General features: G+C 39.4%; 1 non-coding gene across 1 annotated transcript; it reads left to right on the top strand.

The window, feature by feature from the left end:
- The first annotated feature begins 950 nt into the window (after window positions 1-950).
- TRNAG-CCC (transfer RNA glycine (anticodon CCC)) lies at window positions 951-1,021 on the top strand. The gene has a single exon. It is a non-coding gene; the product is annotated as a tRNA-Gly (tRNA).
- Window positions 1,022-13,939: the final 12,918 nt, after the last annotated feature.

Here is a 13,939-nt window from a genome sequence, read left to right as displayed (position 1 = left end):
GTATAACAGCATAATTTCAGAAATCTAATCAGTTTTCTCAAATAAAAATCAAGTTACAGTCGAATCCCATTTTAACGAATACCTTTTATAGCGATAAATTCTCGTTTTAACGAACACTTTTCTAATCCCCCCCCCCCCAGCTAAGTTTGTATAGGAACAATTCAAAAACCTGGAACTTCTTTATAATGAAATTTCGTTAACACGAAGTGATTTCTCCGGTCTCTTGGGCTTCTTCATAGCGGGATTCGACTGTAGTTTGCACATTTAATGGAAAATTTAAATTTAAATTTAATCGGATTGGATCGCGAGTCTATAAACTCAACTGAAATTTCGAACAGTGATTAAGAAATGATCGATTAATCGGACCAGCTATACATTCTATCTCGTCATATGATCTCATCCCAAAAGTATTTCCTAATAGTTAAAACCTTAATATGTACATATACATAATTTTTTTTGTTTTCATAATTACTATTCATATTTCCCATTGATTCACAGCTGTTAATTGCTGACTAACACCCATGTAAATAGCAGCTTGTCGTGTTTAAGAATTTACTTTCAGGATTTCGGTCGGATACAGCTATCAAATGCTGCCACAAGGAAATATCGATTTTGTACTTCGTATGCTAAGAACGAAGTCTAGAAAAGAATTTATGAATTTTATTTTCCGGACTCAAATTTCTGAATATTTTCCCGTAATTTATTTTCTATTCATATTCAAATATCGCTTGAAAATTTTGAAATAGATGCTTAGTTTAGAATTCCTCCTTTTTATTTCATATGAAATTACTCCTCCAAGATTATATGTATATACTCATAGATGTTATTTCGTATATAAAACAATATTGCGTTATATAAGACAGCTGTAATTCAGTTCAAGAGTGGTCCGAGGAAAAAATACCTTTTGTTGCTAAAGACATATAAATATTTGTTGTTGGATCGCAACTGTCGCGCCGCTGGTGTAGTGGCATCATGCAAGATTCCCATTCTTGCGACCCGGGTTCGATTCCCGGGCGGCGCAGGTGAAATTTTTTTCCTACCATCTACTATTTCATTAGCTACTAAGAATGTAAATTTTCCCCGATTTCCAATGACTGAATACACATAAAAATGGCAGCTCTTGAGCTTTTCATGCAAATATTTTAGACTTCTACTTTCGGGCAAAACGATGAATCCTCGTTTAATGATACTCGAAAACATGAGACATATTTCGCTACAACGGTATTCTTTCAAATCTTGCCTGTTGATGTTAAACTTTCCTTCGATATACTTCGCTTTGATAAATTCCTGTATTACGATATTTGTGAAGAATTTTTGAAACAGCTAGAGAGAACGCTACGTTTTTTTTATCTAGCTCAAAATCGCCGACTTCAACATATTTTTAAACTCCTTACTGGTTTTGTGGCTCCTAGGCACGACCACCTATATAACCTAGGTGGTTTTATATAACGAGGTCGTGTCCTAGGGCGACTAATAGCATCGCTATTTCGCACTGCCTGATCACAGAATGTATTAATGAAATTGTCGTTGTTGTTATTTTCTGTGTAGTGCACAAAAGTGCGATGCAGTAAACTCCTTTACAGGAACAAAAGATCCAACCGAATTTCATTAACCTTTTCTGTGGTTTCATTAATTTTCATTGAATTCTAATTGCTGTTCCTTCATCTTGATTTTTCGTTAACGATTAGAAGTCACTTTGAACATAAACTGGTTTTGTACCGCTCCAAGATGGCGGACAAGGAGTCCGTCCGCCTCGCTTGGCGCCTCAAACGAAGCTAATAGCTTGTGACGACAATAGCCCTAAATATGACGTACAGAGAAAGATCAAGACAGAGCTCTAAGGAAAGACAAATCCATGTTTCTGTTGCGTACAAACTTTTTCAGTTCATGACCACATTTTCTTCCCTTGCACCCCCTCCCATCTTATCCAAAACAGGGGTTCTGGGTACAACCAAGGCCCTAACCTCATCCAACGGTGAGGCCCTTTCTACTTATTGAATTTAGTAAACAACTAAATTTATAATGAACAAAAATTTTACGTCGATCTCTGGAACCCCTGGGCCAGGCACGGATCCAGAGTGGGGGGGGGGGGTGATCATTCTTCCCAGGTGCCGAATTATATGGGGGGGGGGAAGTAGGTCTGTGTAAAGTACAAGATAATCCAATGATTCTGCATCGCTTCTTCCGACACATCACCGTGAGTCCGCGCCTACCTTGGGAGAGAAATCAGTGAGCTTGTGCTTCTTGTGTGAGTTCTACGCATGGTCGTCTCACTATCGTGGCTCCTCGGACAAAGTGTTATGTTCTGGGGCCTTATACTCAGCTGGACGTAACAGCTAAACCACATATTTTCATACTTATATTCAAAAATCTTAGCATCAGATCTCATCTTCATGTAGCTCCCCCCCCCCCCCCCCATGGATATGAGAGAGAAAGAGCCCTTTCAAACACCGTGGGTTGAGCTTACTCTGGTTCTACGGACCGCTTTGCCGGGTTCTAAAAGTATTAACTCTTTCTCCTCCCCCCCCCCCCCCGCCATTACACTTGAAAACTATTTTTCACAGCTCTCCATAGTTCCTTTACCATTTCTCGTAGTTCCCCCCTCTTATTCGATTTTTGATCCCTTTCCCCCCTAGAATATCCCAGGGCCTCAAAGGGAACCCATAGGACCTCAAGTCGAGAACCGGTGGGTCTAATGCACTCGCCCTGCCGGAACACAAGCGAACGGTGAATTTGAATTCCTTGCCTAGGCCTATGAATTTCCTTTCCAGAATTCATCTCCGCATCGTAACCAGTCATCTATACTTTTTAAGCATGGATGCTTGTCCAATGGCACACGTGGAATGTTAATATTGCCTCAAGGGTTTCCCCAGTATGGGAATTATTTCATAATAATTTTTCTATTATGGATTCCGTAACTTCAAGAAAATGTTGAGACACGCTTTATCTAATTATTTGAATAAAATTTATATTTTTGAAGAACTGCTTGAAAAATTAATCAAATAAATCACACGTTAGTCAAAGAAAAGAAAATTTCGTCTAAATTTCTATTCATCATTGATTATTTCACCAATATTATCTTATCCCAGTAGAAATAAGTCATTTGATATTCAAAAATCAAATTCGTTTGAATGTTATTATAACATATATAATTTGATAATTTTATTTAATTTTTCTTCACTAACCTTAATACGTTGCAAAAAATCTCTCTCTCTCTCTAGGGATTTTTATAACATGAATAGTTATTCAAGATCGAAGATTGGAAAATTATCTTTTCTTTCTTTTTAAATTTATCGCGTGAAAAGTGTAATGATAATCATCCTTGACGACCGTTTTCATCGCATTAATGATAATGATTATACTTTGGCGGGGTAATTTGACTCGATTTTTCTCTTTGATGTTCCATCAAGAAAATCACTTATAATTTGTTTGTTTTTTGTTCTCTCACGTCATTACACGGGAAAAGAAAAAGAGCATTAAGCTTTAATTGTGAAATTTATTATGTGGGCGAATATGTAGCAAAAAACATTATAGCTTGATGAATAAGGACTTGAAAAAAAAATGTCCTTATGAATAATTAATCATCTGTTAATTTGTACTTCATCTCCGTCGTCTTGACCTATGAGTATGCATTACACAAATATTGTGTGAAATCCATCTCCACAATTATTAATTATCAAAGCGGCAAGAAATTTGGTCTGCTTATTTGATGTGGATGATTTCTGGATATCGTTAGTTATTCTGGAAGTTTGCTCGATAATTTGTACCTATGCCAGAGTTGCACGACCTTCAGCCAAGAAGCTACACACTTCCCGCGGAAGGTGTTCCGGTAGAAAAGTATCAATACACACAAGATAAATGCTCAGTCTGACCATATTTTCTTCAGAAAAATACGGGATATTGGGATCCATACGGGATATCTACATTAATCGCCAAAAAACTGTCAAAAACTAGTTGCTAAGTAAAGTTGCTAATTACAGACAAAAAATGTATTCAAATACAAGTGAAGTTGACAATTACAATCAAAAAATGATCAAAGACAAGTTGCCAACCAGAGTAAAAAAAAATCATCAAAAGCAAATAAATTGCAAATACAGCCACAAGAGTCGTCAATGGTAAGTAAAGTTGTCATTTACAGCCAAAAAATTGATAAACGTATTAATTTATAACTCACGAGAGTAATATCAAGCCTTGATTTCAAAAATTAAAGTGAGTCTCGTTGAAAATGAGGGGGAAAAAACGGGACATTTATCTATATATATATATATAATGAAAAAGTTTGGACGACTAAATTTACAGAAATGTCCCGTAAAATATGGGTCATATGATTACCCTATAGTGTATATACAAGTTTCTGGACTGCGAGCGGCAGAATTACCATATATCTACCATGGGCAATGTACATGTCTGGTTTAGTAGTAGTCTATGGGTCGCGACCCAAAATTGGGTTGCAGGGGTTTCCGAGATGGGTCGTTCAAATCCACTGACAGCCTGGGGCTCTTGAGGTAGCAGTCAAAACCAAAGCTTGATTCACAAGGGCTTTCATGATGGGTCGTTCAAATCCACTTAAGCGGGAGTTTTTGATATTTTTCAGCCGTGGCCAAAAATCAACAAAAAGATCAGCTTCGCGACCCATGGAACTGTTTGTTTTTTGAAATTAGAATGACTTCAGTGATGTGGAACTGCACCAATAGTCACTTTAGTGAACCGTTAATTTACCGCGGGTTACTTACGTGCTCTAGAACTGTGCAGCAGGTCAATCAAGTGATCTGTAGATATGCCGCTGACCACTCAAGTGCTCTGGAATTGTGCCACAGGCCACCCAACTTAAGTGATCAGTAGATGTGCCACTCGGTTCATTTTTATAAAATTAGGTTTGAGGTCGCGGGCCATGGGTTGTGCATATACGACCTAGGAGTTACCGGAAGAGACCTGGATTTTATACCAGTCTCCGGGCTTTTACTGTAACATACTGAAAATGCTCTATTTCAATACTCGCCAGTTAACAGAGTAAAAAAAAAAAATATTGAAAAATACTGATGCAGATCATCATTATTACGGCGATGCATTCTGATTATACACGGCCTAAAATTATTTTCTTGAATCATTCCCATGACTCCTAAAGACCCATACAAGACTATCGACTCATAATATATGATTTTCATGGCTAAGATAAAAACAGAGAAAGACCATTATTGATTTTTTCGTCATCGTGACAAACTGTCTCTTGAAGTTCGAAAACTTTATTTATTTATTTTTTTTATAAAATATTATTTTTCTTTTAAAGCATGTTTTTTCTTCTTTTTTAATTTGGTGTCAAGTAACGCCTTCCAGAATGACAATAAACACCGCTCTGCTGAAGCTCAAGGACTTCGGCATCCAAATTAGGGACTGGGTGGCAAATTATTGGCCTCCTGTAAAAAGCCCACACGTCCTCTTCTTCTTCCTTTTCAAAATCAACGTCAAAATTTTCTCACTTTAGACTAGAATCTTATGATTTACGAAGACGACGCTCTTCAAAAATTTAAAGTCATTTTTTCTCTATGACGTTCAAAAATGAGGAGAAGAAAAAATGTATGAATTCAACACGTGGGAAGTTATTTGGAGATTAATTATTATCATTTTAGAATGCCTTATTATTATTTATATTTTAATAAGATTTTTATTTCATAGATTTATGAAGCATTACGGGGGAAAAAAGTTGAAAAAATTACCGTATGAAGTTCGGAAAAGTTATTTTTAGTTACGTATGCAAGGGGTGTCCAACAGCAGGCCCGTGAAGTGATTTTGTGAAGTCCGCGACAAGGTAAAAGTACCGTGAAAAAATCAAATTTGTGATCATTATTTGAACTACCGGTTCCAACAGATTTCGATTCACAAACTGCTTACAAACGTCTTATTTCTATTGACGAAATTAATTTAATAACTGACTAATTAATTCAATTAATAATGGAACGACTTATACACGGAATTTGCACCACTGATGCCGCCTACGACGCTATAGATGCCAATTATGTTGACCCGCGAACAGAAAGAAGTTGACAACCCCCGGTATATGCAATAAAATAATTCTCATAATACAGGGTGCCCCATGAATTCGCAAATAGTTTCAAAATTCATGAAAAAATTGAAGGAATCGGTCCATTTGAATGCGCTTTTGCGAAAAAAAAAATTACTCTCACGGAGGGGGATTTTTTTTTTGGTAGAGTAGAAAAAAATTCAGATTTTTGCCAATAGAAGCGTTGCACGTCAGTTCAGTAGTAGTGATTGAACCAGAAGCTTTCTTCCATATATCTTCACGTGTCCGAAACGTTCGTTAAGTTTCAGTCGAAAAATTCAAGTTCTTTATATCGAGGGTCTTACTGTGTTGCGTGTATATCGCACTCCGTCAAGAGAATCGTCACAAGTCAAAATTCACAAATTTTTGTTAATGATATACTCAATAGAATAACAAATGAACTTCCTCCACAAGTCAGCAATGGCGACATGTCTACAGAACAGTTTTATTATTAAAGTTAACTTGAAAACCGAAAACCGTAATTGGTGAAACGGGGTTCCAATGGATAGTTATAATCCATCAAACCCCCTTCATCATGACTCTGCCAATTCCTGTGCAGTAGTGCGCTTTGCAATGATAGTTAGATTCTAATAAGGTGGGTGAAGACGTAGGTTCACCTGAGACCCAAGGGTTTTTTTTTTTTCAAAAGTTTTCAAATCTTCATAGACCTGGCAACACAGGTCGAGGCATGTGTAGAAAATTTTTTGGTCTTTTTAATCGTGCTTTGTGTCTACTGTCGTACGATGAAATCTCTGCAAGGTGTGGAAATTCAGAATCGTTCAATTTATCAAATAAGTTCTTTGCCAGTTTCTTTGCATATGACGTTACATCAGCCACTCCGGAATCACGTCTGATATTAACGTTTCTAACGTACCAAGGTAGTCCGGTGTACCTCCTCAGAGTCTTGTTCTGAAATCTCTCCAGAGCGATGATATTCATTTTCTTCGAGAACAACCAGACAGGCGCAGCATACAGAAGAATCGGTCTAATTGCCATCTTATACAGAATAATTTTATTTCGAATTGAAAGACTTGAGTGCCTGTGGCTTAGTCTGTTAAGCATGACCGAGGCCACGGTCGCCCTACGGATGGCATCAACACACTGCCGGGAGAAACTGAATCTCTTGTCCATTATCACCCCCAAATATTTATTGTGAATGACTGGGTTGATTATAACTCCTTGTACCTCTATGTGTGCTTGTTGTGGTAATGAGGACTTGTTAGTGAACCACATGAATTTGGTTTTATCTGCATTCAGTTCAACACGGGTTCGCACACACCAGCGCTCGACCAATCTTACCATTTCTTGCAAGTTTGAAAGGGCCTTGCCAGGGTCCCTATCTGTGCAACAAAGGGCACTATCGTCGGCATAAAGAGCGGTGAAACCCTTAGGGGCAACTGGGAAGTCATTCATATGAAAATTGTGTAGGATAGGACCTAACACACTTCCCTGAGCTATTGATGAACGAATCTGTCTAGAATTAGATATTGAGTCGTTTATCTGTACTCGGAAAGAGCGCGAGTCGAGATAATTGCTCACAAATTTGATGATGTTATACGGCATTCCCATGCGAATCATCTTAAACAGCAGCCCATTGTGCCAAACTTTATCAAAAGATTTCTTTAAATCGAAAAAGGCTACTGCTGCAGTGTCTTTATAAATTTTGGCTTCTTGAATTCGTTCTACGAACCGCAATAATTGAGTGGTGGTCGAGTGCTTGCTGCGGAAACCGTGCTGCTCTGGACCGATAATGTTATTGTCCTCTACAAATTTGTGTAGTCTGATGGCTACCACTCTCTCAAAAAGTTTCCCTAATGAACTGAGAAGTGAGATTGGGCGCCAATTCTGTGGATAGTGTAGGTCATGTCCAGCTTTGGGGATGACCTTAACTTTAGCGAGTTTCCATTCTGCCGGAAAGTGGTTTGTACGAAGTAATTCGTTGAATATGTTGACCAGCTGGCAAACCATATTTTCGGGGAGATTCTTGATAGTGTTGTTGGTGATGGTGTCCTGACCAGGTGCTTTTTTCTTTTTGAGGTTTTTGATAATGTTTGTTACTTCTTCAGTGTTCGTAGGAAATAAAGCAGAGGGTTGTTCTGGGGGAATATCCCTAAAGAATACTTGAACTTCTCTGTCAACACTGGCAATAAGCTGAGGAGGAGTGTTATCACATGGAGAGAACTGTCTCTCATATGTGTCAGCAAATACTTCCGCTTTATCACTGTCACTATATACTGTTCTGTTTGTGCCGACAATAGGAGGAATCCTCGAATAAGTGGGCTTACATGTTTTATACACTTTGTATAACGTGCCATCAGCACAATTTGCCTCACGTAAAAAGCTGAAGTAACGCTCACTCATAAATTCTTTGATTTCTCTAGATACTTCTCTTTTTATAGATCTGTATCTATCTTGGTAGTACGGATTTAACGTTCTTTGCCATTTCCTCCTAAATTTGTTTTTTAATTTGATGCGTTCCTTAATCCAGCGAGGAATACCCAGTGGATTATTAGTGGGAGCATCTCGGGTGGATTCCTTAGCAGTGTTAGTGATGGTTTCTGTGAGAAACAATAAGTCAGATTCAATTTGATCAATATTGCCACCTGTGAAGGAAGGCAAGGTGATTCTGGCCAGCTTTCGCTTAAATAATGGCCATATCACTATTTTCTTTGGTTTACATATAAAAGGAATATTGAAATCCGCTACCAGAAATATAGGGTTGTGATCAGAATCCGTGACAGGTTGAACGTGAACCGACATAGCAAATGTAAGGTTCTTAGCAAGCGCTATGTCAAGAATATCTGGTGACTGGCCAGCCTGGTCAGGAAAATGAGTTGGAGTGTATGGCGCATAAGGTTGAATGCTCTTTCTGATACAAAAATTTTCGAGCACCCTGCCTTGGGTGTTTGTAGAGTACGAGTTCCACAGAAAGGATTTAGCATTCATGTCGCCACACATTATCACTGGGTACTGACAATTGAAAAATTCGTTAAAAAGTGGAATGTCTATAGTATTTCTCGGAGGTTTATAGCACACTCCTATCCTAATTTTTTGATTGTTTACGTAGATCTCTATTGCTATTACCTCACATTGTGTCGAGGGAGGTAGCTGAATAATATCATAATTAATGTGTCGCTTTACATATATAGCTACTCCTCCTCCTGGACCAAAGCTTCTATCCTGTCTGATACAGTCATAATTTGCTACTTTGGCAGTGTGATAAGGACGAAGCCAAGTTTCCCCCACCAGTGCCAAATGAACACCCTCAGTGTCAAGGATGTCCCTGAACTCAGTCATGCTAGAGACCAAGCTTTGGGCATTCCAAGCCATGATCTTCATGTTATGCAACACAACATTTGGTGTACTAGGCATTTGTGAGTGTTGAAGCAAATAAGTGTTCAGCTGCAGTTAGAAAACAGTTGAAGAAGATTTCTATTTTCTCCTCGTTTGAAGTAGTTCTGAGGATTTTCAGAAAGCAGTCCTTAGTAATAGATATTAGTTGTTGAATCGGGAAAATTATGCTATTCGAGTTCATATTGATATCGTTATTTGCTATTTTCGTGGGTTCTTTTTCCACACGGTTGCCACCACACATGTCAGATCGTTGATTCGAAGCTGTTGGTTTCACCACATTGCAGTTTACTTTACTGCTATTGGAAGCTGCTTTGGAGACCCGCACGTCTCTAACAGCTGTTGCCGGTGATTCACTTCGTCGAGGAGGGGACCTCAGTATTTTGGCAAAAGGCACCATCTCGTCGGTAGCCCGCTGAACCACGGCACTCTCGTCATCATGAGTTGGCACTGCCTCGGCCGTTGGTACAGTAGAAGTCCTTTTAGGTTCGTTGAACCTTCCCTTCCATCCTTTGCGCCAGCCTCTAGCTGAACTGACGCTTGAGCAGTCATCATCATGGTCATCTTGAGATTTATATTGAGATTTGTGACTTGGTCTCAACTTGTCGGATTGTCTATTATTTTCACGATTATGCACACCAACACTTGGTCTGCTTGTTGGTATATCCGGACGTCTTGTCATGTTTTCATTTCTGGCCATTCTGCCTTTGCTAGTGGGGCACGATAAACAGCCTCTATAATTTGCACTGTGTTTTCCTCCACAGTTGGTGCATATCGGGTCTTGCTCACCCCGCTTCAGACTGCATTCAGAGGAGTGATGTTCCCCTGGACACTTGACACAGCGTGGATCATTATGACATGACTTCGATGTATGTCGCCAGGCCTGACAATTGAAACACTGGACCACACCCTGGCGTTTTCTATACATCTCAACTCGAATTCTGATGTAGTTCAAAGAAGTCAACTTATAAATTTCCTTACTCCGATTTTTTCGGGGCATTTCCACTAGCCAAATCGGAATTGGTACTACTATTCTGTCAGGGCCCTGTCCTCTATGGCTTTTTAACTGAGCAACATTTATGATTTCGAAGCCCTCGACTTCCAGCGACTCTTTGATCACTTCAGATGGGGTGTTTCTTTCTAAGTCCTTGATAACCACTTTTATTGTCTTATCTGAATGGAGCATGTATGTGCTATACTTTATGTTATTCGCATCGAACATTTTTGTAATCGCACGGTGGTCATTTTCACAGTTCAAAAACAACATCATATTTTTACCGGCTGTTTTTGCCGAAAAAGTCTCTTGGCAGGTGCTTTTAATTTTTTGCAGCAATTCCATCCAGTTCCCATACTTGGTAAGAGTCACTGGGGGAATGCGAACTTTCTTATGAGAGACTTCTCTCCATTGATTAGGATTATCAGGGTCTGGATCATCAATTTCTTCATTTTTTGAATTATTTCCAGAGTTTCCGATATTTTGTCCTGTATTTCCCGCATTTCCTACGGTACTTGTTGATAGTATAGCTTTAGTGACATCGCTCCTGCGCGTCTTATTGCTGGTTGAGTCCTGATTGGCTGTAGCAATGACGTCACAAGTAGCTGTTTGCCCATTGGCTGGAGCGACCACGTCATTACTGGCTGTTACAACATTAGCCAAATCGACCTTTGATGCGCTGGCCACAGCGTAGGCACTAACAAGTGGGGATTCGTTTGAACCATCAATACACAGGGTATCCTGGGGCACCTCACACCTTTCTACAATAATGGGTTCACAAATAATGTCCTTCGGGCCATTATCTCTCTTCTTTTTCTTCTTATTTCTCTTTTTCTTCTGACCTCCCTTTCCATTGACGCTATTTGCATCGTCATCAGATGATTGACGGGGAGAAGGGCTGTTATTGCGAAATATACCACAAGATGATGCCTCGGCATCGAGCACTTCACCCAGTTTCCATATCATAGCATCCTCAATTTCGTATTTGTCATAATCAACTTCACAGTTTACGAGCCTAAAGCCCAGTTCAATAAGTTCACAGAAAGAATTGTTACCACTGCACGCGCCTCTTGAAGACGATTTAATCTCTGCATGTCTCGTACGGGACGAATGCATGTCGAGAGTTTTTAGTATGGCGACTATTAGATCGTGTCTAACACTAGTTTCGTTAGGGGCCTCGTCGTCGTCACTACGTGCGTTCATATCACATTCAAGTAATGAAATATAAGCATTAGATACCTTGTCCCATGCCGCACGATGGCTGGCAAAAGAAATCCCATGCAAAAAACACAGTTTCGACATAGTCTTACTTCCCATTTTCAAGCGCACTGACTGCCCAACAAAAATGAAATCGGCATAATCAGGAGACTCACCCCTCACAGCAACCCACGGCGACGAATATTTTCCGACGACGAGGCTGAAGTGAAGTAAAAGTCAACCACACCAGTCCTTGAGCTGCGAAAACGTCTTTTTGGTTGTGAACACAGGGCAATAATGATTTTCGTGCTATATGTAATTCAGGGTGAAAGTTAACTTGAAATTAGTTATTCTGCAATTTCAGTTTTTTTGCGTTGTGACATTGTTCTTGTTGGGATGCGATATGTACAGGATGGATGTCTCCTAAATTCTCAAATAATTTAAAATTTCTAAAATTGAAGAAATTGGCATATTTGAATGTGGTTTGCGAAAAAAAGTTGTTTTTTACAAAGGGATTGATTTTTTTTAATTACAAAAAAATTAGTTTAAATTTTTGTCACTAGAGGACGCTGCATTGAATCAAATCAAGATTGACTGAAACTGCATATGCGTCCGAAATGTTCGTACAGTTTGAGCAGGCGATTCGTGGCTGAAGTAAAACAATTTCACCGATAGTGCTTTATCAACCAATGTCGCCTCGGCCGGGATTTGAACAAGGCACCTCTCGCACCCGAAGCGGGAATCATATCCCTAGGCCACCGAGCCGCATGACCGCAGAAAAAATTGCTACCGCAGTAAGTCCCCCATCAAGGGGTTAGCGCACCAACCTCTCGATGAGTATAAAAACAAGCCTACCGTTCGGAATCAGCAATAAATTGTAGGTCCCGGTCTAATTAGCCCTCGTGTGCAGAAAATGACCGTGGTGCGACAAAAATGACCAAATGATTAACTAATGTCAACATCACAATGAAAACCGTATGTGAGCGCAAGTAACATGAAAAAAATTCAGAAATGAGCTGTTAACCGTACACCCTGCATTTTTATAGGACTCAAATTTGCATATTTCCCAGAGGTATACTTTCGTGCAAGGCCTTCTATCGACAAAAATTTGAATTATTTTCTGTACCAAAAAGAAGTAATTCCCCTTCATGTGAATAACTTTTCCAGAGAAATTATTTTGATTATGCAATTGAAGAATTAATAATACTTTTACAAAAAAAATAGAGAACCTTATTAACTATTAACCACTTCACGTGCATGTCCTTCTTAACGAAACTCCGGAACTTTTCAACCCACTTTACGTACAAGCTTTTCTCAACGAACTTGTATTATCTCTGCTTGACGAATCGGCGATAAATCTGGTAACCTCGTCCTAACCTAACCGGACGTTGGGGAAAGCAAATATATATATATATATATATATATATATATATATATATATATAAAAGGAAAAAGAGTACACAATAGACGAGGTAGATAAGTAAGTATTTCTTATAGTGTTTTTTTACCCTCACCCTACGTGTTCTTTTTCGCTGCTCTTTTACATATGATAGAAAGATACATTATATGTGTATTGAAAAAATCACAAATACGTGTATAGAAAGAAAGAAGTGAAAGAAAAAGGAACTTCAGTTTATATAGGGTTACTATAAAGATTCACGATGGTGAAGAGAAAAACGCAAAGAAATTGTTTAAATATATTCCACTGGCTTGTGGACTCTCAACATCTCAAGTGAATATTAGTAGAAAGAGCGTCGGTCGGATGATGGGGGGGGGGGATAAAAAAATTAGCCATGAGAAGGAAATATAATCCGAAGAACATCATCCCCACAAGAGCGAGGCTAACGGGGCTCCAGTCCTGGGGCCTGGACAATTACCATCATATTTTGTTTTTCTTTTTCATGATATAAATTCACTATAGAAGAACCCGTGAAAAGTCTGGCTTAGGGTCCGCCAAAGCATGGGCGGAGATCCCCCCCCCTCCCCCCCGCGCGTCAAGGGTGAAATCCACTGATCTAATGTATATATCAATTGCCATCATCATCATCGTGCCGTCCCAGCAATAATGACCATGCCCCCCCCCCCAGACTTCCAAGTCTATCTCCGCCTATGTGCCAGAGATCCCAGTCTAGGGTCCCTGGTCCAAGATGTGGGGGTCATACCGATGGGGGAGGCGTGAGTGGAAGAAGGTTAAGAAGCACTGATATTAGATGTGGGGAGCGGCTACAGTAAATATGGACTCCAGAATATCGCTTCACGGGGGAAGACCAGAAGACCAACTCCACAATGGTTAGGCAACGGGGGAAGCAGTATTCTCTCTGGAGTACATATTTACTGTA

The sequence above is a fragment of the Pholcus phalangioides genome, unplaced genomic scaffold, assembly GCF_987345545.1.
Source record: "Pholcus phalangioides strain wild (caught in Gottingen) unplaced genomic scaffold, Ppha-v1.0 ptg000004l_1, whole genome shotgun sequence".
NCBI lineage: Eukaryota > Metazoa > Arthropoda > Arachnida > Araneae > Pholcidae > Pholcus > Pholcus phalangioides.
The sequence above is the reverse complement of the archived record's forward strand: the minus strand, read 5'-3'. Positions and strand labels throughout refer to the sequence as shown.